General features: G+C 52.2%; 1 protein-coding gene across 2 annotated transcripts in view; it reads right to left on the bottom strand.

Annotated features, from left to right (window-relative positions):
• The window catches only part of LOC105696350, a 76,165-nt gene that overhangs the window by 33,605 nt on the left and 20,065 nt on the right, over positions 1 to 22,495 (bottom strand). For both annotated transcript variants that reach the window (XM_023435001.1, XM_012418765.1), the window contains exon 2: positions 18,708 to 18,800. The gene's annotated coding sequence lies outside the window, so the exon portion shown is untranslated. The remainder of the gene's footprint in view (positions 1 to 18,707; positions 18,801 to 22,495) is intronic.

Raw genomic sequence — 22,495 nt, forward strand, 5'->3', positions numbered from 1 at the left:
ATGACGAGCGCGTTCCATCGGCCATACCGCTGATAAAGCTCGTACCTCAGGAAAATTACTTTATATCTCCGGGTATCCTCCTAAAGCGAAACGCCGAGTTTCAGAATGGAATTCGATATTTCTGGGAATTTCCGTCGGCGGTTAATTTCGGGATTAATTGCGACTCGCGTATCCAGACTCGTGGAAAGCTCGCGTGGAACGGAAACGCCACGTTCGGTTTGCGGAGGGCGGAATAAAACGTAATTCCGATAAGTCCCCCGGAAGTACGAGTCCGTCCACGACACGATCGCGAACAGTCGGAACCTCGAAGGGAGTGCCAGCTCATAAGTCAGTAAGTGACTCCTCCGGGATGAAGTAGACTTCTGGATTTATGAAGTTCATGTCCGAAGGATGCGACGCTCTTACGTTCCCCTCGTAAAACGGACGTGTACCGCGGCCTCCGGAGGGTCTCCGCCCTCCCCTGGAACTTCGATAATAAAATACGACACGGCAATAAAAACTTTCATAACTCATTGTAACGGGGCCCTGCGCGGCCGATTTAAGCACGAGGCGTATCGTAACCCGACAGTCGTCTCCATTTCCTTCTTTATCTCGCCGATTAGCGACATTATGGCGTCCTTCGACCCGATAAAAAATGCCAAACGAGGAATTCTTCTTCCTAAAATTGTAGTCGTCCTCCTTTCCCGTCAGGGTACATCTCGAGGAGGCACTTAGGCGCTTTCGAAACCCCGGAAGCACGGAAGCTCGCAAGCTAGAAAATTACTTGGCTCGGAGATTTATGAAGTTTACGCGCCCTACGGACGGCGTAATCCTTAGGTTGGCGATGATATAAAGCAAACATGTATCATCGCGACCCGACAGGGTGAACATTTTCTGCCGTTCCTTTTTTTTTTCCCCCAGGAAGTCCCATTATTTGTGCCGCGAGTGATCGTAATTACAGGTCATGTCGTATTCTTCGAGGTTAACACGGTTCCAGGAACACGTCTTGTCCGCCATTAAATGCTCCCCTTGTCACTTGACCTCCTTTTCCTCGAAATTAAATATTCCACGGTTTCTTGCTATCTGTCATTTTATTTATTTCGGAACGAGGGAGTCGAAAAATACGAGAAAATTCCGCTCGACGGTCGAAAGACACATAAAATTGCCGGATGCCAGACGTAGAAATAAATCTAAGAATTTGACTTCGCCCGAGCGAGCTCACTCGAGGATTTATAGTGTTTGCTTCGGGAGATCCTGGGAGGACCTCGAATCGATCCCATTACAAGTCCCTGGGTCACCCTAAAAATCCTCCCCGAGGATTCTGCTCCGCGGTAAAACCGACTCCACCCCTAAATTCGAACCGTCGCGATAAATTTGTAAATTCGATTCCGATCGAATAAATTCACTCCCGGGGCAGGACTCGATTCCCTCGCAAGAACACAATTCCAGGGCAAAATTCGTATCGTCGTAGTAAATTTTCGGACCGGACCCTTGCCCAGGGATTTATGAAGTTTGGGTCCAGGGGCAGGTCGATCCCGTTTCGGGGGGACGTGTATCATCGCAACCCCAGGAAAAGGCGAGCCACTCGACCTATCCCCGGCCCCCGTAATTCAGGATGCAGGACATTCCCCGTAGAGCCCAGAAACGCTCCTTCTACGGGACAGCCGTTAATAATCGTTAGTCCGCTCGGAGAAACCATTTCCGAAAACCTACTTCGCCAAACTCCCCGTACGTTTCGGGAATCGCAATTAGTTGGAGCGAAACGCAGGGCTCTCGCTCGCTCTTTCCCCCTGGGTATCTCTCCATCCTTCTCCATCTCCCGCTTCCCAGCTCTATCCGTCTCTCTCTCTCTCCCTGTCCCCTCGATCACGGAACTCGGAACTCGGAACTCGGTTCCTCCCCCGAAGGGAGCAGAAACGATTTACTCGGCGAATCGCGATATTCGCGTAACATGTTGCACATTCGATGGGTAACTACCCTCGCGTACCTAGGAATGATCATACACTCGGGCAAAGTTTCGATGCCGGGTGGTAAATCGTGCCTTTTCCGAGTTAGGATTCTCGAGACGTCCATCCGGCTCCATTTTAGAGTACAATCGGTCCAGTGGAAATTGTCCACGAAAGTAATTACGGAGAGGGACCACGAAATTCGGTTAGGGTGTTTGGACGCTCGGAATAAATTGTGCATCTTGAGTTTGGTCGACCGAGTCTTTGCTCGGAAATTAGCGCGGTTGCACCGGAGGGTGTCCGGGACGTTGGCACAACAAATGACGTCGTACATACGACCCAATTAATAAAGGTACACGGGGAGCCCGAGGAGGGTGCTTTCCTTGTTTGCCTTGTCGTCCAAGTGTACTCTCCAAAATGTAACACCCTGTTGGTCTTGTATCGCCGCGATCGGGGTGGTCCAGGTCGGGTGTTTGGCATACGTGATTTCCCCAGAGTGCGTTACTTTTCTAGACGCTATTCCTCATATTTCCTTTTGCGTTTGTATTTTACCGCGCATTCATCCGATAAACGCGTCCGACGTTCGGCATCCGCCACTCTGACAAGCATACCGCGTCCCCCGATGAATGAATCAAAAAAATATGTAATTGCCTTTAGAAATACCTTACGCGTCGAATTTGGTAAAAAAACGCGTCCAGGAATTTAGAGGGAGAAAATAACACGCCGGGGAAGAGGGAGGGCACGTCGGTGCGGAACACGCCCTGTCCAGAAAACGCACGTACGTATCCAATTTGATTACGGCGGCCATCGGCGCACAGTGATAGGTAATCACATTTGGGAGCAATTCCGTACCGGGCGTCCCGACGAAGTAATATCCGCGGCTCTTCTGTCTGGGGCGCGTTTTGGAAAATTAGTGCGCCCCGGCGCGCCGGTTTTGTTCGACGGGTGCATGACGCAGGGTACCGAGCGACCCAATTAATGGCAGTACACTTGAAATCTCGCGGTATGCGCACTCTCTATTTACGTAGCCATTCCCGTTCGAGCCCTCCTCAAAATTCAACATCCCGTTGGCACTGTATCCACTTCGGAAGGGTTAGTGCGCCGAAGGGGTAGTTGACACACGCGCGACCGATACGGATCGATCGGCGCCGATCGATCGATTCAAGGCAAAAACCGGATACGCGTGTCCGAGGGAAATCGTGTCCACCCTGATGGGACCTTTCGGAACGGGTGCACATAAAAGTATCGTATAAATATCTATAATATTTCATGTTTACCGTCACGACTGCCACGGTTTGCAACGAGCTCTCGGTTGGAGAGCGAAAATGGAATTAATTAACTCCAGGACTTTTGACGCATGACCAGCCAGTCGACGTCCGTGCAATTTGATCGATCGGATCGAGCGATCCGTCTTTCGCGTTTGTGCATTTCAGGTAAACTTTTTACCACTAAACAAAAATTCCAATCGCCTCAAAGAACTTGATCCGTGAAATATCCATTCGAGTAGGATAAATAATTGCGATTTACTCGAGATGGGGGATTAAATGAACGGTGGAGTGGAAGTCCCGAAGGGCAGAAATTATCCCCCTCGAAATCGGGTGAAATTTGAGCTTTGAGGGAATTTCCTGGGACTTCATCTGCGATTGTTAATTGCCCTGAGGTCCGAGGCGGGGTTTAGAAATTTCAGGGAAATTTTGCGGCACTCGCTTGACCGGTACATTTTGCGGACGCTTCCCGGAGAACCGAAATTTATTAAGCGGATGCGCCCTGGGAGAAAGCTCCCCATCCGAGGGCAGAATTTCGTGCAATTTAATTATCCGCGAAAATGCAGAGGGCCAAAACGGACGCACGCGAGCTCGAGCCTTTCGTGTAACAATTTGGGGGCTGGTTAAGCCGAGGAGCTTGCACGCTTATTGGCTCGGTCGATCACGTAGGCTTTCGGTAAGCTCGCCACGTTTCTTTTCAAGGTGCTTTCGCGTTTTGGTCCCCGAGTTTGTCCAAGACGCGTGGAGCCGTGGATGCACTCGCTGCACCTCGGAAAATGTTCGAGGCAACCGTCAAAGAACTCGATTAAACCGCAAAAAAAGACAGGAGCAAATATTCCCAAAATTTGCGCGAACTTTCAAATTCGCCTCGGATCTGCTGGAGAATAATTCAAAGCGGGATCAAGACGAGACGTCGAGATAACGACTGGGCTTGGATGTCGGACGAAGATCCTCCCTGAAAATTTAATTTCGTGAAACCTAATCGGTGTAACCCGCGTCGTCTAACCAGGGTAACCTATCCGGTGTAATCCAAGCGACGTGCTCTAATCGTGCAACCGGATACAGATGAGCCGGGTATCTTCGCAAGTTCCTCTCGAAGCTTTCGAAGCCGTGGCTTAAATAAAGTTCCGGGCACAGAGGTTGCGCCTATTGGCTCGGACGATCACGTAGGCGTTCGGTAAACTCGCCACGTTCCTTCCCGAAGATGTTCCCCCGTGTTCCAGTTCCCGACGTTGGCGGGACATCACAGGTGGACGGGTAAATGCACTCGATGTACCTTCCCAACGCCAAGAGTCTCCTCTCCCCCTGGAGGATCTCCCCGAGATGCACTTACTGTCCTCGAGGTACGTGCATCCTCCGACAGACTCTTCGAAAACTTGATTTCGACGATCGGCTTCACGCCAGGGAAGTTTGCCATTACCCGAGGTGTAGTTTCGGATGCAGAATGGGAGCATGTACCGAGAACATGAATTCTCTGTTTAGATAACGAAGGGAACGATAACCTCCTCCGGTCGCGATTGAAAATCTGGCAATGTTCCGCGTTTCGAGCGACTCCTCCAGAGGAAGAACTCTAAGGATCTAAGATGGTCGCAGATTCCGGAATAAATCTCGGATATTACTTCATGCAAGGCCGTGGACAGAGGGGCGGTCCCGTCCGAGAACATCCTGTCGAAGAGTAATCCCTTATCCTTCACCCCGGAGAAGAGGTCCTGACACTTGGACGGAAGGACATCTCCGACTCGCCTGAAAGTCGGCGAGCTTCCTAGGAGCTACGTCAATCCTTCCGAGTGGCTGACAATCGAAGGACGATTTCTCCCCAGGACTCCCGTTTCCTCCGGGAAACCCGACAAGCGGAAGGATTTGCATCCCTCGCTGCAAGCCACGGTCCCTCCACCCCGATTTTCTCTATCCACCTTGTTCACCTTATTTTTTACTCCCCCATTTTCTTAAGATCCCCTCGGTTCAAGTATCGGCCCACTTTCGGGGAGGGGATTTCGCCCTCAGGATTTTTCCCCTAAGGACTCACCCCTGCATGTTTCGTTTATTCCCCATAACACGGATCGGATGTAAAGCAGGTCTTACGGGATAATTCCTCGTTATACAAGAGGCTTCGGTAACTCTGACGTATCGATGGATCAGGTTTCCCGTCCACCCCTGGCGACCTCCCTTCGACCCGCGGGAGATTCCCTATTCCCCTCGCGCGTTATTGTATTAGAAGGGCTCTTAAGGACGCTTCCGACACGGAAGCGAGGACGACGGAAACCTACGGGACGACCTGGTAATAAATTTCCCCCCGAGGAGGGAGAAGGGAAATACGAGCACCCTGAGAAATGCGGGGGAGGACAGAGACGACTTCCTCGACTTCGAGCGTCCCAGGTGGAAAAAAGCGACCACCGAGGGCATATCTCCCCTTAAACGCGCGTCATCCCTCACCTGCTGCACCTGGAAGCTTCAGATATTTATTATTCATTTTTTCCTTGATTCGAACATTTTTCTGGCTGAGCATCAATTTCGTGAAATTACCCCCTTTTTAAAATTTGAGAAAGGGGGATCAAATCGACTATTTGATTTTTACACCTCGCGTCGGGTGGCGGAGATTACGGTCTCAGATTTTCTAGGACCCCAGGAGGCGCCAGGTGAAAAGCGGTGGCTCCGATCGGACAGGTGAGACCGGTGAGACGACATCTCGCTCGCGGCCTTCGAGTCGAGAATACCGACGCGGATTAATCCGTAGTTGTGGCGCTATATATAGAGGGGCTCGGGATTGGTTGGTTAGCCGGATGACGTAGCACGACGCCCGGCGTCCCGGCGCCCGACGTGCCGGCGCCTCGCCACCCTCGAGCGCCGACAGAAGAGGGAGAGAGGCGCCTCGAGAAGGAGCCGCTCGTCGTCTTCGATCTTACGACCCGAGTATTTTTCCCAGGGGTGGTCCCACCCCAGGGAGAACCTCGCAAAGAATCAACGAAGGCGTTGCCACGTAAAGAAAAAAACAAGAAAAAAAAAAAGAAAAGAAGGCTAAATCGAAGTCGGCGAAAATGACAGCTTGGAATTATCGAATCGAACGAAAGGACCGGGAATTAAATCGATCTCTTTTCGGTCCATCAACCCCCTGCAGGTAAGTGCGCGGTAAAATTGAAAGTATCCCCCGCGCAAAGAGTGAGGTTAGGTTCGCTGCGAACTTCGTTCATGAATGATCGATCATTTAGGTAACGAGAGCGGAGTTTCTCGCCCGTCATGGCCGTTTAGCGACGCTGCGTTACTTCGTCCACGACGTGCAAATGCGTTCCCGGGTACTTTCAGGTGAGCATTTTGAGTATGACCATGTAATGGAAATTGTACGCGTCGGTAAATAAATTTCGGTAAAAATTGTGCGACGACTCGAAGCAATTTTCCCATAGGGGGGAGTGTTTGTTATTGAGATCGTTGCAGTTTAAAACAATAATCTTACACGAGAGGCTGAATTTCTGGAACCTATTCAGGAGTTCTCCCTCGTGTCGCACACGACCCTTTCTCGTTCTCGAGGGCGCACAATGGCGGCCCTCGTTCCGGGGTGTGCCTCGCCGGCGTCCAGCCCCTTCTCTTCTGCATCTCCGACGAAGAGCCTTTAACCGAGTTCCTCGTCTCTCGCGGTGAGCACAAAGAGAATCGGAGATAACGCGGCATTACGTTACACCCCCACACATAGAGAAAGAGCCACCCCGGCCGCATCTTGGGCTTACATCGTCCCGCCATTGTTGCGGTTATACTCGGGGGTGTCTTGCCGCGGGGAGTCAAACCGGGACAATACCGCATATCGAGGTTCCCCTGGGACTCGGACAAAGAAAGAAACCACTTTGCAAACATCAAAACCACCGAGCGTTCCCGTTGCAGGGATCTTAAGGTTTTACCTCGTAGATAAATTCGACACCTGAATTTTTTACTCCTTTATTAAAAATTCAAGGAAAATCGCGTCCCGTTAAAAATGGCCAGACGTAGAAAATGTCGACGCGGAGCGTTCGCTGCGTCGTTATTTTGGGGAAGGCGTGACCCTTCGAGTGCAATTTTATCGCCCGGCAGTAAATCGGCATTGTTTCGAATCGGACCGTGCACTAAACGCCTACCACGTAACGTGGTTTCGATTCGAAAGGGATGCTTTGTACGCAAATATCAGGGAAATTTATGTCGAGGGTAGTTTAGCCGTTCCGCTGATTCCTTGCTCGACCCCACCCCTGGCTCGGCGCTTTTCATCCCCCGTTCTTTCCTCCTCTCGACGCGGCTCTTCTCTCCCCGCGTTTCCCGGGTTAAGCTGCCAAATTTGCCGCAGTCTCTCATGCGAGGATGATGAACATAAACCGGAAGAGACGAAGCGAGTGGAGGAGATGTTATTACAAGGGTGGTTCCGCCAGAGAGCGCGGACAAGGGTGCGGGGATTTTTCGTTGCGATCCCGAAGAGCTCCATTCCGGACCCCGAGACGCAGCTTCTCTTTCGACATTCCCAAAAGCCAAGCAAGACTCGCCAAATATTCTCTATAAAACCGAAACGCGAAACCATCAGGGTGAACCGAAGAAAGAAAAAAAATCTCGGAAACTGTTCAATCAGAAGGGTGGATTTCGACTCGAGCGAAACAAGAACCGGGTCGGATGCTTTGCATCGAGAGGGTCCGAAAGATCGAGTCGATCGGAGGGATCGAGACTTTCCATCCCCCTGACGTGCCCCTTGGAATCCCCTCTTGGCTCGGATAATTCCAATCCGAGAATGAGAGGGAAAGGAGGACCCTCCCCCACCCCTTCCGCTCATTTCCCTCTCGAGTCCCGAGGCGGGGAATAATTTTTCCGCCTTCGTCCAAGAGAACGCAGCCCCGGAAAGGGATCCGGCTCTCCCGAATCTCCTAAAAGCGAGGGATCTCTCGGTCGGGGTAAATCCTCCCGGTCGCCGTAAGCCGGAGGAGAGGCGGCAAGTGGAAAGCAAGCACTTTCCACCCCCGGCAGGGGGAAAACTGAAACATAAATGGAAGCTCCGGGGCCAAAAGGAGGGCACCGACTCCCCGGGCACGGCCCTGACGACTGCGAGCGAGACAAAACGGCGCCTCTTCTTCCGGCCCGCGTGACGTCATCGGGCCGCTCCGCTTCCGGTCCGGATGTTTGACGTCCCATTGCGATGCACGCCAGTCGGAAACGTTTATCGTCGCGACGGGTTTTATTTACATTTTACGACAAAATGCAATTCGATGTCGGTTTGGTAAACGCGTGGGCAATTTATCATTTACAAAATATCATGTACATGTGATTTGTTCCCGCGGGTACTGCACGAATGGGTAAAATAAAAATATTCCATGTAGGTACTTGGTTTTCGCGAAACGGGGGCAAATATGGATAAACGTTAGATGAAGGCAAGCCCTGACGTGGAGGGTTGTTCCGGAAGTAACGTCTCTCCCCCCGGGATGAAGATGTTCCTCGATGGCGACTTATATTTTCCCTTCCGCCCCCAGGGGGGATGCAGTTTACGAGGGTGCGTCGTCGATGGCTGATTTGCGAGGGGTATTTTGCCGCCCCGTTGCTCATCCATCTCCCAGCTCCTCTTTCACCGAGGAGGGACCTCCTCTATGGAGTTTTCGGTGTTCGCAGGTTTTAGATTTTCGTTTTTCAGGTTTCCAACGAGTTTCGCCCATCCACCCCGTCGTGCTCGGGCGCTACGGTTGCGGTGATACGGAATTGTATTGATTTCCGTACCGCGAATGATTGACGCGGATCAATTCCGAGAGACGAGATGCTCCCTCCGTTAAACGGGGGATTCCTTATCTCGTAGGTAATCGGCCTACTTTTCCAGGGGAGGAGATATTTCTCGATGACGACTTACATTCTCCCCTAGACTCTTTTCCTCCCCTGGGAGGAGGCCAGCCTGTGAAAATCCATCGAGTCGATGGACGATCCGCAGCAGGGGTATTTTTCCACCCAGTAGTTATCGATCAATTCCTTTACCCTAAAAAAATAATTTCCAGCACAGACCCCACATCCCCTGCCCTCTCTCCGTTTACCCCTATTTCGAGAAAAATCCCTCGTCTCGAATTTATCAGGCAAAGATTCGCACTTAAGGGCATCGAGTACCGGGTTTTTGCATTAACTGTCCAAATTTAGAGAGGAAGAAGGACAAGCGTTTCCTCGATTTAGGGGAAAGTATCCCTTATCTCGAAAGTGGCTCTCTCCCCCGGGAAGAAGCGACTGCTCGATGACGACTTATATTCTCCCCTTCCCCCGAGGGGGAGGCAGTCGCGAGGGGCGCGTCATCGAGTCGATGGCTGTTTTGCAAAGGGGTGCGTTTCACGCACATAAATCTCTCCTTCTCCCCCGTCTCTCGCCCCGCAACCCTCGAGGGAGAGGAACATCGACATCTCGCAAAAGCAACCGACACGCTTTTCACTTCCTCCTTTTACGTGCGATCTCACATCCACGCTCCCACACGAACGCACCTTTGTGCACACACGCAGCCGAGGCACGGCTTCGCAATAACTCGCTTCTCGCCTGTGCAGCCGTGATTTATGCTCGCACGCACGTCACATCGTGCATTTCCGCACTATTGTGATAGGTCATGGCTGCGCGTGGGCGCGCGTTTCGTCCGCGGCTCGATGTATCGAACCGACAACAACTCGTATTCGGAAATGACACGTACGTTGCTTTACTTTCAAAAATTCCCTCGTCAAGGAATTTCCCTCTCCGTGCACCGAAACGCGACTTCAAAAAATAAACACCCCACAGGGCGGGAAATTCGCTAAGCGAGGCGAAGAATAAAAAAGCCCGCAATTACGGGTTTCCAATGAAACGTTCCTTTGATTTTCTTCCTTTTTTCCCGAGGCCGGAAGTACGCGATCGAGCCGGAAGTAACCTTCCGCGCGGATTTCCCCGCCTCCGGGAGAAAGGGGAAGGGGCACGCGTAAAAGAGCAAAGTGGCCAACTTCGATTAGGAAGCAGAAAAGCCGGAGACTTTGGCTGGAGTTAACCCGACGCAGGTTGCTGGCATCGCGTGAAATTCGATAATTGAGTTTCTCTACGATTACCCGGCGGGGGCAGCTGCCACCCCCCTACGGGGAGGGAGGGGGTTTTATCGCGGATTTTACCGAAGAGTGCCTTTCCGGCACCGAGTCGCAGCCGCGCGAATGGCCCCGTCGATATTTACGGCTTGACAAATATTTAAAGGGCCGCTTGCGTGTACACGACCGAACGGGGTGCGCACCCCCTCGGCATGGACTTTAGTGGTCGTAGGCAACCCGACGACCTGTGGCAAGTTTCCACCACGGGGTGACCATGGGAAGATTTATGTCCCAAGCCTAAAACTCGGCCAGTTTCCGAGAGATCGATTTTCGGGAAAAATGGCGACATTTGGGCTGTACCGCTTTTTGTCAATCGGCAGATTAGCAAGTGACGCTCTCTCGGAAAAATCGCCCCCATAATCGAGATTATGATTAAAAGAGGCTAGGAATAATTGAAAAGAGTAACAATCGAGGGGATTAGGGGGTTTTAATTATATGGTAATTTCGAGGCACATTTTCGAGGGAGGTCTATTCACGGCGAGCAATAATTGAAAATTATTGCAACAGGCAGTTGTCTGAAGGCACCGCTAATATGCTCGTCCCGGCTGATAATCTCATTACACCCCTAACGCGTAGTCAGGGTAATACCTACCCCTTTAGGCTGACATTAAGAGAGATCGCCCTTTGGCGCGGAATTATTAAGCGGCCCCTAATCGATAATCATTCTCCGAGTACAATCAACTCCCCCTTGACGTCCCCGTCTTCGTTATCGCCGCCCCCTGATGTCCCATTATTGTCGCGAAAATGGCGAAACAATTACCGAACACCATGGTGAAAGGAAACTGCGAGGAAAATTTCCGCTTTTATTTTCCCATATACCCGCGAAGCATCAATTATCGTCACAATTTTTTCCATAAACTGCATCCAGTACCACTTCTCGAGGCCTTATTAAGCATTATATTACGCAGCCGAGAGAGGCTTCTCGCATCGAAGAAAATCGATGCGCCGACGTCGAGCCCTCGTATCTCCGAGCAATCAAATTTCCCCGATACTTAATGGAATTCCTCGAAGAACTCGCCATAGCATATCGCGAACGCGAGTCGGAATCATCGCGCCAATAAAAAGAAGAGGCGTCGGAGTCCCCTTATCGAGCAACGTGAATTTAAAAATCTGGTAAAACTCCGCTGGGGGGAAACCCCCCACCGGGAGGAATCTCTCTTCCCCAACTATGGGAAAACTTTTCTAAGGGGGTGGCGGGTCGCGGTCAGGGTCCCACTCCTTTACAAAGAGTGTACCCGATTTTTCAGGTTATCTTTTGTCCCCGGAGCGGTTCGGCGTAGTAGAACGGAGAAGGTCTCGAAGTCGAAAATTCTGGGACGCGGCGAAAGTCGGGAATTATCAGGGAAATTATTAGGGCGCCACGGGGAGGACCTCCTTCTTTCTCGACACCCAAGGGCGACTTCTTCGGGAATCCCATTAAGCGAAAAAGCCCTCCATTCGGGAAACCCGATCTACCGGGGCGACGCCGGCGACGTCTCATCGATCTCCTGGGGGCGAAGAAGGCGCGTTCGGGCGGATGGAGTGGCTGTGCACCTCGCCACGAGGAGAGTGCGAGCTAAGTGTGTAACCAGTAATTAGATTCTAGGGCGCTTAGCAGCCAACTCCGTCTTCCCCGGGACTCGGGCCCCCTGTGCCCCCGTATCCGGATCAGCGCCAGATAGAAGCACAGTTTTAGCGAGGACCCTCTAAAAGCCTTAATTTAACCCCTTACAAGGCACCATTGCAGGTATTGGAAAACGTGGTAACAAGGATTTGCTAGGTAGGATTTGCGTGGTGGAACGGTTCCTCGGTCGGTACGTAACATCGCTCAAAACTGGGAATATCGAGAGCTACGTCGCCCCAGGTGAAGGGTACCTTCAACTTCGACATCCGCGAGTGACACTCCGGTGAAGAGGGGTGCATTCGGACGCTGCAGCTGCAAGTTCGCGCCCCCGGGGCGAGAGGCACCCTGGCGAAACTTGGCGCCCCCGGAGGGCCGTGTTCCGTCAAATTGCACTTGCTGCGAAACAGAATCGAGAACTCCCCGACCGCCCAAGGTTGGCTCAAACTCAAGGAGACTCCATTAGGGATAACCGTAGTTGTTGCTCCCAACCCGGGCCCGGGCTGCGAGCGAGGTAATCCCAGAGCATAACTGCAACGGAAAGATAACCTCGGCAGGATGCTCCTTCCCTCCGGCCCTGCCTTAAGCCCCCGAGTCTCCTGATCCTCGACCCGGAGGACGAGGAACCCCGTTATTTTTCAATTTACCGACAAGGCCCGAGGAGAGGACGCTCCGTTAGCTCCGAAAGAGGAAGAGACCCCTCGCGATCAACGTCGTTTCCTAGGGAAATAAAGCGACGGTAATCGCCGCCTCTCGGCAAGAGGACGTCGAGCGCGTCGACAACGTGCCGAATTCTCCAAAAATCTGATATTTGCAATTCCTACAATTTTTTTTGTTTTTTTTTCCAACACCAGAGGAATTTCGTCCCGAGCACCCCCGCACGAAGTGGAACTCCTTTTTTCACGGGAAATGCTATCGATTCCTTCTCGATCCATGGCTTGGTTATTTCCTAGGGAGGGTCGCAACATCACGAGAAATCGATTTCCGGCATCGAGTACCCCGGGACTCGTGGAAATTAAATTCCGATCTCCCCAGCCGATCCCGAGGAAGCCGGACCGGCAGGGGAGGAAGTTCCGGGATATGAAGATGGGATTCGATCGGCTTCCTTTTCTTTCTCCCTCCTGGACCAGAGGTCCCGCGGGAGCGAAAGTTTCGAGAGCCGCCCCGACGATTCCTCTCGACGGGTCCGCGCGATCGTCGACGCATCGTAATTGGCTCCGATGCGAGCGTCGTCGATATCGCCACCTACTCTCGGAGGCCCTCTTCCATTACCACTGGAGTCGGCGACGCGGCATGGAAATTCAATTTCGAAGAAAAATATTGAGCAAGACGCGAACGAGATCATGACCGCGCCAGTCTAAACCCTGAAGAGGATCCGGAAGAGAACCTTAACGAGGACCCTGAAGCGGGCACCCCTCCGACGAGCCACTCCGAGTACTCGTCAATTACCTATAATACACGAATCGACTCAATTCTTAACCTCGAAGTGCACCTGCCCGGAAGTCCATTCTCATCGGGGAGTTCTCCATCCCGAGAGTAATTGGACCCGGATTTGAAACCCATCCCGGAGGGGAATCGACCCCCGAAGCATCTCGCAGGAAATCACGCCCAGAGTCCGTCGTTGGAAATCCTCGCGGTCTCGGACAGGAGCGATCGCGTGCGGTCAGCTTCCGGTGGCGGAGTCGCCCTTGACGAGCGAGAAAATTGGACCGTTCTGACCGCTAAGGGGGATAAACTGATAAAGTCCGACCTGGAGGCTGAAAGTTCCCCCGAACATGCCCTAAATAGCGATCGGACTTGACAGTGCCGGTAACGCCCATCCCAGATTTTTGTCCTTCGTTTTTACCTTCGGTAAACTCTGCCCTTGATTAAATCACCCCCTTCCAAGAATCGGAAAAGGTCTTATCAACGAGTGGCTCAAATTGTTCTATCTCTGGGTACAATTTTTTTTACCCAGTCCGAGACCGGCATTCATCGTTTTATCCTTCCCACAGGTAAGTGGTTCGCTAAATGACACGTTTTATCTACCCTGCAGGTGCTTTCGTTTCTTACGGTTTACCGTGAATTACCCTCGGGGACCTCGGGTGCAATCGTAGCAACCCCTTCCGCGGATCGGAAATCCGTTCGCGTTTTACGGAGAACGTAACTGCTTGCTCGCGGGGGTTCCTTTTTATTTTTATCGCCGAGGGGGAAAACGGTCCCCCGGATCACGGCGCATAAAGTAACGTGCATCCCCGGTGCATCGCATTGCGCATCCGCGGTTCGCCCCGCGGATCCGCGGATGCATCCCCGTCGTATATGCACTCCGTGCCCGCTTACGTATACATCCGCCTCGTGCACGGTTTCGCGTATGCACGGGTGCATCCGTGCATACGGGGGCGCTCGCCGGCACATTATGCATTTATCGCGTGTGCATATCTCACCCCGTTACAACCCCCTCGTCCGGCGCGGCGAACGGGTTAAGGGTATAAAACGGACGGGCGCGTTCCGCGCGCGGAAAATTGGACCTCGGCCGGAATCGTCCTGCGGATCCTGGGGCACGTAACGATACCCACGGATCCATATTCCATATTTATGTCCGTCTACCGATAATTTAGACATTACGCAAAAATGATTCGGACCGCGGTGAGAATAATTCAGAAGGGGAGGTTTTAAATTCCGTCGATCAGCTGATCGGACTGTTGATACTTGGGACAACGCGGCCTGAATGTACAAAATAATAGTATAAAAATAATATAATAAAAATTGACTAATGATATTATTCCTCGCAAATTCGGGTCGTAAGCCAGTCTGACTCCGCAATCGGTAATCGATCGCGTTCCGCGGTTTTGACCGGCGAGAACGATTAGCCGGTCGATTATTCTCGGACACCTCGTGCTCATCGGATTCTGCGAGCAACTTGTGGATGTTCCGAAACCACTCGCTCGACATTGTAGCGCCGACTCTCGTCGCGATTGGACTGGGTTTTCCGATCAGCACCCTCGATCGCCGATTTCCGATTCCATCGATTATTCGATGTCCCAGTGGACGAAGATTCACCGGGCCGGGCTCTTTATGGTACGAGGTGGTAATTCCATTCCCAGGATTTTTAATACATGTATATTTCATATAAGTATAAAGAAAATAATTTTTTTTCATCCGATTTCATTAGACGTCGACTCTTCCTCGTTCGGAACTTGCATCTCTTCCGGTTCGAGGGTCCTAGCCGAGGGTCCAGGACCTCCTTTCGATCACGGCGAACAACTTGCAGGAAGGCTCACCTACGATCGTTAATTAAGTAGTTGTCGAACTCGGAGTCCACCTCGGCTCAATTCCGATTTGATAAACGGCTTTGGCGCGGAGCTCGCGCTCCGTAATAAGGCGGATTCGTGCCAGCCTGGCGAACGATTGCCATTTCGCGAATTAATTAGCGAACGAGTCCGATCGAGTCCCCTTGGAGGAAAAGAGTATCTTCGAGCTCGCTTCTTTGGCTGCTCGCTTGTCGTTAAGTACACTGAAGAATTTTCCGGGCTTTCGGTTAAACATCCCTTTCAAAGTCCACCCCTCGACCTTTCGCCTCGCCGTCCATACAACCCCTGTTAAGAGCGCGGCAACACGAAACCTCCCTTAACCATCGATCCCTCCCGGCTTTATACGACGACTAGAGGTCCCTCGGGAACGCTAATTCGGGCCCGCGGGTATTTCCCGAAAAATCACTTTTCCGAAATAAACGCAATCTCGGGGAATTCCCTTAATCGATGTCGCGCCTTTAAAGAGAGCCACTTTAACCGACGATTCGCTTACGGGGATGAAACGCGGCCGAGCGCCCGAGTCGAACTTAATGCGGAATCGGGGTGCCGGCATCCAGAAAATCCCTTAAATACGTCTATACGTCCTGGAAATCCAGGCTTTAGGTGATTAAAATCCACCGAGCTCGGGAGAAGAGGTGGGACCGACCCCAGAGTACGTTAAACATATTATAGAAAAATTCCCGTGAAAAATTGGGGGCTTGCGGAGATCCTCGCATTTTTCACTCTCTTGGATCAAGGTTCTCGTTATTTTCCCCTCGTTGTCGGATAGACGTCTTCCTGATTTTATCTGGCAATTAACTCATCCCGAGCACGACTCGACGTTAACCGGGCACCCCTTTTAGGAAGTGTCGCGCACCCCTTTGCGCCATCGAGGATGCATTCGAGCAGCGTCGCGTCCTCGACATGATTCCCAGAGCGGTCGCCTTTGTGATGGTAATTCCGGCGGTAGTCCCGCGATCCCGGATTCCCCGAAACTCCCGTTCCGTCCCGGAACCCAAGCCGGAGCCCCATGGAGAGGCGCGGGAGGAACATCCAGGGATACCCGGAAGGCAGCCCCTTGCGACACCCGATCTATGAATACTATCTGATTGCGCCCCGACGTGAGGAGCGGCTCCTAGGACGAGTCTCTGAAAATCGCTGCAAATCGCCGGGTTCCCAGGAAACGCCAAGGAGACCCCTCCCCCCTGCACCAATCCACTTACCCGAGAAGAAACCGAAAAAAAAAAAAACATCCTAGGGAAATCAACCAAGGAATCCCAGCCGCACTCCGGAAATGGGAAATTGCCATTGCCATGAACAAATGTCACTCAAGTGAATTATCATAATCTTTAAAGAAACAAGATTTTATCAACCCCATCTTATAGGTTTAACCTCTTTTTATGGAGGTATAATTTTTTTCCCCCCGGGGATAATTTTTCCCTCGCGTAAACCGAGCCACCCCTCGAAAGCGCGCCACCCCGTGTAATCGTCCCGGCACCTAGTCGCGGAATTAGTCCTTGGAGTCTCCGGGAAAGATCCTCGGTGCCCAGACCACGAAGCGACCTCGTCTCGCAAGGAGTCTGCGGGGTCGCCGGGTGCATCCTAGGTCAGGGATGCGCCGACCGACCCCCTCGTTCGCGGGGTGAAGGGCCTTAATTGCACTTGCAGCAAACATTTGCATTTCAAGTGGCTTTTGCTTGCCTGCATAATGTTTGACACAGTCGAGCACCGGGAGCGCGATCTCACCCCTAGTGGGTACCTGTCGGGTACTCGTACCTACCCTCGCCGAGGGGTGTGCACCCCTTCGCTCTCGCAGCGATATCTGCGCGCGACGCGCGCAGTTGACGCCAGTAGCCCGCCACTCGCTGCGCGATTAACCCAGGGCAAAGCCGACTTTTAGTCGCTTTGCCCCGATTATTCGCGGGAGCTGACGGTAACGTTAATGCCTGGGATGTAATTACAGCGGTCCGTGTAACGAGCTTCAAGTGAGGGAATTTAATTCACGTTTTCGTCAAGTCCCGGTCGAATTTTCGGTTTCGAATGTCAGAGATCGCGTTCTAAATCCGAGTGACGCGTGATCGGGAAATTAGATGACTACGTTTCGAGGGTTTCGACGAGACGCGGAATTTTCATGGGGCTCGTTGTCAAGGTTTATTCGACGGGGATAATTCTCCGCCGGCCCGGCGTAACTCCTCCACTCCGGCCGCAGGTACGTCTGAGAACGCGCAGTTAATTCCCCGTGTCTCGTAACATCCAGATGCGACACGAGAACCTACTCGCGACGAGGGGCATTCCGCGACCCGGTATCTGCACCGGACGTGCACATCCGACACGAGTACCGAGTCGTGTACGCCAGTCGAACGCAGTCCCCGCGCGATTAAGCCGTTCGCGGATCAAAGCGGTCGGTTTCCTCGGACCGAGGGCCACTCGAGTTTCCCGACCCGCCAAAGCTAATGGTCTAAGAGTTTCCATCGCTCATCGAACCCTGACGATGGGCTACTCGAATCAAGGACGACTCGGTCGTCGTACACGGTCCATCCTCGTATGTTTCATTTCCATTCGAGGCCTGCCCGAGGAATTACTCCGAGTTTGCAGAGGTTTAGGAAGTATAGAGGGAAAACGGGAGCTCCGCGTCGGTTAAAGGGACCTTACTTGAACGGCCGATAAGACAATGCCTCGACAGAAAGGAGGGTACGTAGCATTCAAGCGCAGTTAGAGAGCGAGTGGACGGATAGGCAGCTTTTTATCCGGGCAAACAATGCTAAGTGAAACTGGAGCGCGCACGTGTCGGCCGTAAAGCAGCGCTAAAGTTCGAAGCGGCGCAACCGGGCACGCGTTATCAGTCGGTCCATTCCTAATGAACATCCCTCGGTCCTCATTTCCCGGGAAATACGGCACCTCGGTGCTTTCTCGTCCGGAAACTCGGTGTATACCTTCCCGGCGCACCGACCGCACCTCTCCTCGGGTCTACGTATAATAAGGTGCATTAAGGAGATGAACGGAATAACGTAATTCTTCCGCATTATCCTTTACGTAATTTCACCGGGGAATTTTCCCGAGTGGATACTCCCGCGAGTTAACCCGGGAAAATGCGGATCCGCTCTCCCTTCGGCGAAAGGACCCTCGCGAGATCTCGACTCGCCATTGTCGAAAGGGACGGAAAGGAGCGCGAGACCGGAATATCGCGATCTCTCGGCTTGGCCCTTGACTCTGTCGAGTCACGGCGATATTAATATCAGGGGAAAATTCCCGGGAGAAAGTTCCGCAACTTTCTGTCGTCAATTTCGGGCTCCCTCGAAGGAGTTACAAAGTTGCGGGTCAGACGAGAGGCCCCCTCTTTGCGGACGCCAAGCGAGAAACTTTATTCATCCGCGTTTATTTCTCGCGGTTTGCACCGACAATTTCTCGCGCGGCTCCTCGAGCGAATTAGCTCGTAGAAAATGTAATTTCTCCCCGGGGTGGAAGGGAATGCCGAAAACCAGGAGCTAAACAGGGCCGTCGAGTGGAGAATTCACGATTTAAGGAAAATATGCTACATCGTGATAAAATAATCGCAATAAAGAAATATCCACTTCTTCACTCACCCCTCGCTGCGCCGTCGTTGACAAGCCGCACCCTGAAGAGGAAGAGGAAGCGTCTCGGGGGAGGCAGAAATCCCCGGAAAATTCAACAGTCACCTGTAACGACATCAACGAGCTCGATTACAGCAGCGGTTAATGATTACGTCGATCAAATATTCACTCCGCCGGTCGGAATCAGGCCGGGGGGATATTTTATATTTCATATTTCATAATTAATCCCGGGCGCATCTCGGCGATGCAATTCCGACGCGATTCCACTCGGGCGATTTCCCGAGCGGACGGGGGGGGAATTAACGAGGGGACGTTAACTTCTTTCTTTTACCTCCGTGACCTACGGGGAAATTTGCAGGAAAAAATAAATAAATAAATAAAGGATCCAGTCAGGTGCAGAGTCGGGGGTGCATCGATTGCTACGACGTTGCACCGCGCCGTATCGACTTTACGTCGGAGGGAGGCGGGGGATCCGAAAATTAATGCTCCACGTTGTGGGGGTGCAACGGGCCAACGAAGATCGCCCCGAACGAGGCAACGGCATCGGGAATTCAATTCTCGTACATTATACTTTCCCGTTTGCTGGATTCGCCGAGAGAAATTCTTGCGGGATGCGCGCCGAGTCGCCTTTCGGGGTTGCTAATAGTCGACATCCGAAGGGGTTCGAGATTAAACCGCGGAAATATTTCTTCGCGTTCCGTTTTACTTTCCCCCGACCTGAGAACTCTATAAACCCAAGGGTACTCTCAAAGAATAGGAAAGAATTAAATGAGAAGCCAGGAATTTCATTTATTTCCCCGGAAAGTTCCACCATCGAGCTCGCATGTGAAAGCACTTGGCAAGAATCCAGACCCAGCTGGAATTTTATTTTCCTAAAAAACGATACAATTTTGCACAATTTTTAAATGTCTCGACCCTCCCCGTAATACCCTTGATACGGTTCTCCTTCAACGTCAATGCGTTATTTATCGAAAAAATTGCGTGGATAAATAATGCCGCCTCCCGCGTCGTAGGAAAGGCGCACCTGCGACCGGGAAAAAAAGCAACCCTTATTCGCCCCTTGGCACTATCAACCCCTTTTTCCAACGAGGGCCTTAGAGCCTCGTTCCAGGCCGAGTCGGCGTTTTCTGTATCGACTTTACGTCCAGGAGGCCGAGGGATCCGAAATTAATGCCTCCCACCACGCAGGGGTGCAACGACAACGAGGGCCGAGGGATGCACCGGATGCAACGTGGGAATAAAATTCCCAAAAAATTCCCCGCGTTTCTCGGCTTCTCCGAGAGGGGCCCGAGGGGGCCCGGCGGAAGGGCCGCCTCCTTCGCCCGCCCTCTCCACCCTTTCGCCTCGGCGAATATGCTGATACTGCCTGATGTTTTTCCAATAATGGCCTCCTTTCCGAACACCGGGGCTCTTGTTCCCAGGGCCGTGAGCACGGGCCGCGTATAATTAAAACTTTTCGAAAGCCCCCCCCTCGCCTCTTGGTGCCCGGCCGGCACTTCGCGGGGGGTCCTTAGGTACGCGGCCCACGTTCCGCCGTTCCATTTTCGAGCCGAACTATCGCGGTCCTTTTTTTTTCCTATACCAGGCGACCGCGTACACATCGAGCATGCTGCATTATAAATATACCGGGGAGGAAAGGGAGAGAAAAAGTCGGAGAGAGAAAGGAGACCGGGGGGATCGATAGCGAAGTGCCATCGAGATTAAAAAATGACGGTCAAGTGATAAGGCAGAAAGAAGGTGAATTAGTGTAATAGAATCGTAACTCGATAATGGAATATGGAAGGGAAAATGGACCGCAGGGTGACCCGAGAAGTGGCCGAGTTAACAAGGGCGATGGAAGAGAAAAGGGTCCGTGGAAGTTAATTAACGAAATGGTCAAACGCTCTCGCGAAATCGGTAATAAGTTGCTCTCGGGCCACTCGTCCCGGCAAGGGGAACGAAAATCATCCGAAAGGAGGAAATAAGAGAGGTTACCCGGCAGAATGGAAGGTCTTACCAATTATCGGAGAGCACTGGAACGGAATCTATACATTAACGAGATCCGATCGGGAGTGCCATCGAGTTTAAGTAACGACTCGTTATTTCTGGCACCGGCTGCACTCCAGAGGGAGAGCCTCTCCCTCTCTCTCCGCGATTTTCAGGCATACGTCGTTGCGCGTTAAACCCGGCGAAACTCCGGGAAAACTTTCCCCGGGATCGCGGTGCCTCCCCCGGGGGTTAAGAGCCCCCCGAGGGGTCGGTAGTTGAAACTAATTAGCGCGAAATAACAGTCCTCTCTTCGGAAAATTAGCCGGCGCAACGGATCCGCATAACGCGCGCGGAAATGCCGCCGTTAGTCCCGCGGAGGGCTCGTCAAATTTGAGGAAAAATTTGGAAAGCGAGAACGCTCGTCCCCGATTTTACTTCAGTGGCGGTAATTTGTTAAGAAACGATTATTCATTAAGACGTCTATCGCGCTTAGGGGCGTTTTGCATTTGTATTTTGAGAGAAACGAACATGGGGGGGTCGGCAGCTATTCCATGAAAAATTGTGGCGCACGCGATGACGTACGGCCCGGGGTGCGATAGGTGAGAATTAATTGCGACGATTCCGCAACGATTCCACCGCGGATCGGGGCTGCGAATCTTTCCGCAGCTCGAGCGGAGCTCCGCCGGAGGCGGCTTATATCGGAGGTTTTTTTTAATCAATGGGGATAATCGTTCCACGACTCTCCCCGACAAGACTCCCGGGAGAAAGTTCCGAAAGTGCGGGGTAAGAAGAAAAGCGAAAGAAAAGAATATATGAAAAAGGAGAAGGGAAAGCCCTCGCGTTAAGTTCGACTCTAGGTCGCGCCGCACCGGAAATCGCGACCTTCGCAAGTTTCCTCGAACCTCGAGGCAAAATATGCCCTAATTACGTCGGGAATTTATTACCGCCCTGGAATGCATAAGCTGCATTACGTCCTCCAGGAACCACGACGCCTAGAAAATATTCAAACATTTCCCGAAAAATATTCAATCGAGTAGATTGGATTAGACTTTGATACGTACCTTAATTTTAAAAACATGTTCGCGACTCATAAAAAAATTTTACCAAAATGATCCGCCTGTGACATATTAATTACGAACATTCCTATTGACCTAAATAGCGTCTGAATCGGCGCAACTTCCCCGGGGATAATTCCCGTGGCTCGCGGATCGTCCATTGTTCTTGCAGTCGCCCCCTCGGTCTCTTTTTCCGCGAGGAAGTTACGGGCAGGACGCGGAACGCCGTCGGCCGAGACTCGCGGTCGGAAAAAGCGATCGGCGAGTCACGGTACAAAACGACATCGGCAAGATATGCGGTCGGAAAACCGATCGGCGAGTCGGGGGACGCGGAGCGACGTTGACGGGTTCGCCGAGTCCTTTTTAGGAGCCGTCGAGCCGAAGGGAATCAATTATTGGATTCGATTCCGCAAGCCCACCCACCCACCCACCGCAGCCCTTCAAACTGCCGTCCAGAACATCCCCGCCTCATCCCGTCCTGCGTCTAATTCAAAATTAAATTTTTTATCGGACCCCCTGCGAATCGGAGCTCCCTACCTCGCTTTAATTCCCTTTCCTTGACATTTCCGCGTGAATTTTCCAGGCAAACTGCGTCCTCGAGCAGGTGCGAAGGCACCCCTGTGTGCCTCCTCGTCCCACCTGAGGACGAGCTCGACCTCCGACCGGCCTCCGGGTCGATCACAACGAGGGGAGTCTTCGAGGTGGCGAAACTCACAACGAAGTCCAAGATCTTATTCCGGAAGAGAGAGAAGAACGAAAGAGAGGAGGTCGAGCCAT

This window comes from Orussus abietinus, unplaced genomic scaffold, assembly GCF_000612105.2.
Source record: "Orussus abietinus isolate OABI.00-Male unplaced genomic scaffold, Oabi_2.0 scaffold34, whole genome shotgun sequence".
Classification (NCBI taxonomy): domain Eukaryota; kingdom Metazoa; phylum Arthropoda; class Insecta; order Hymenoptera; family Orussidae; genus Orussus; species Orussus abietinus.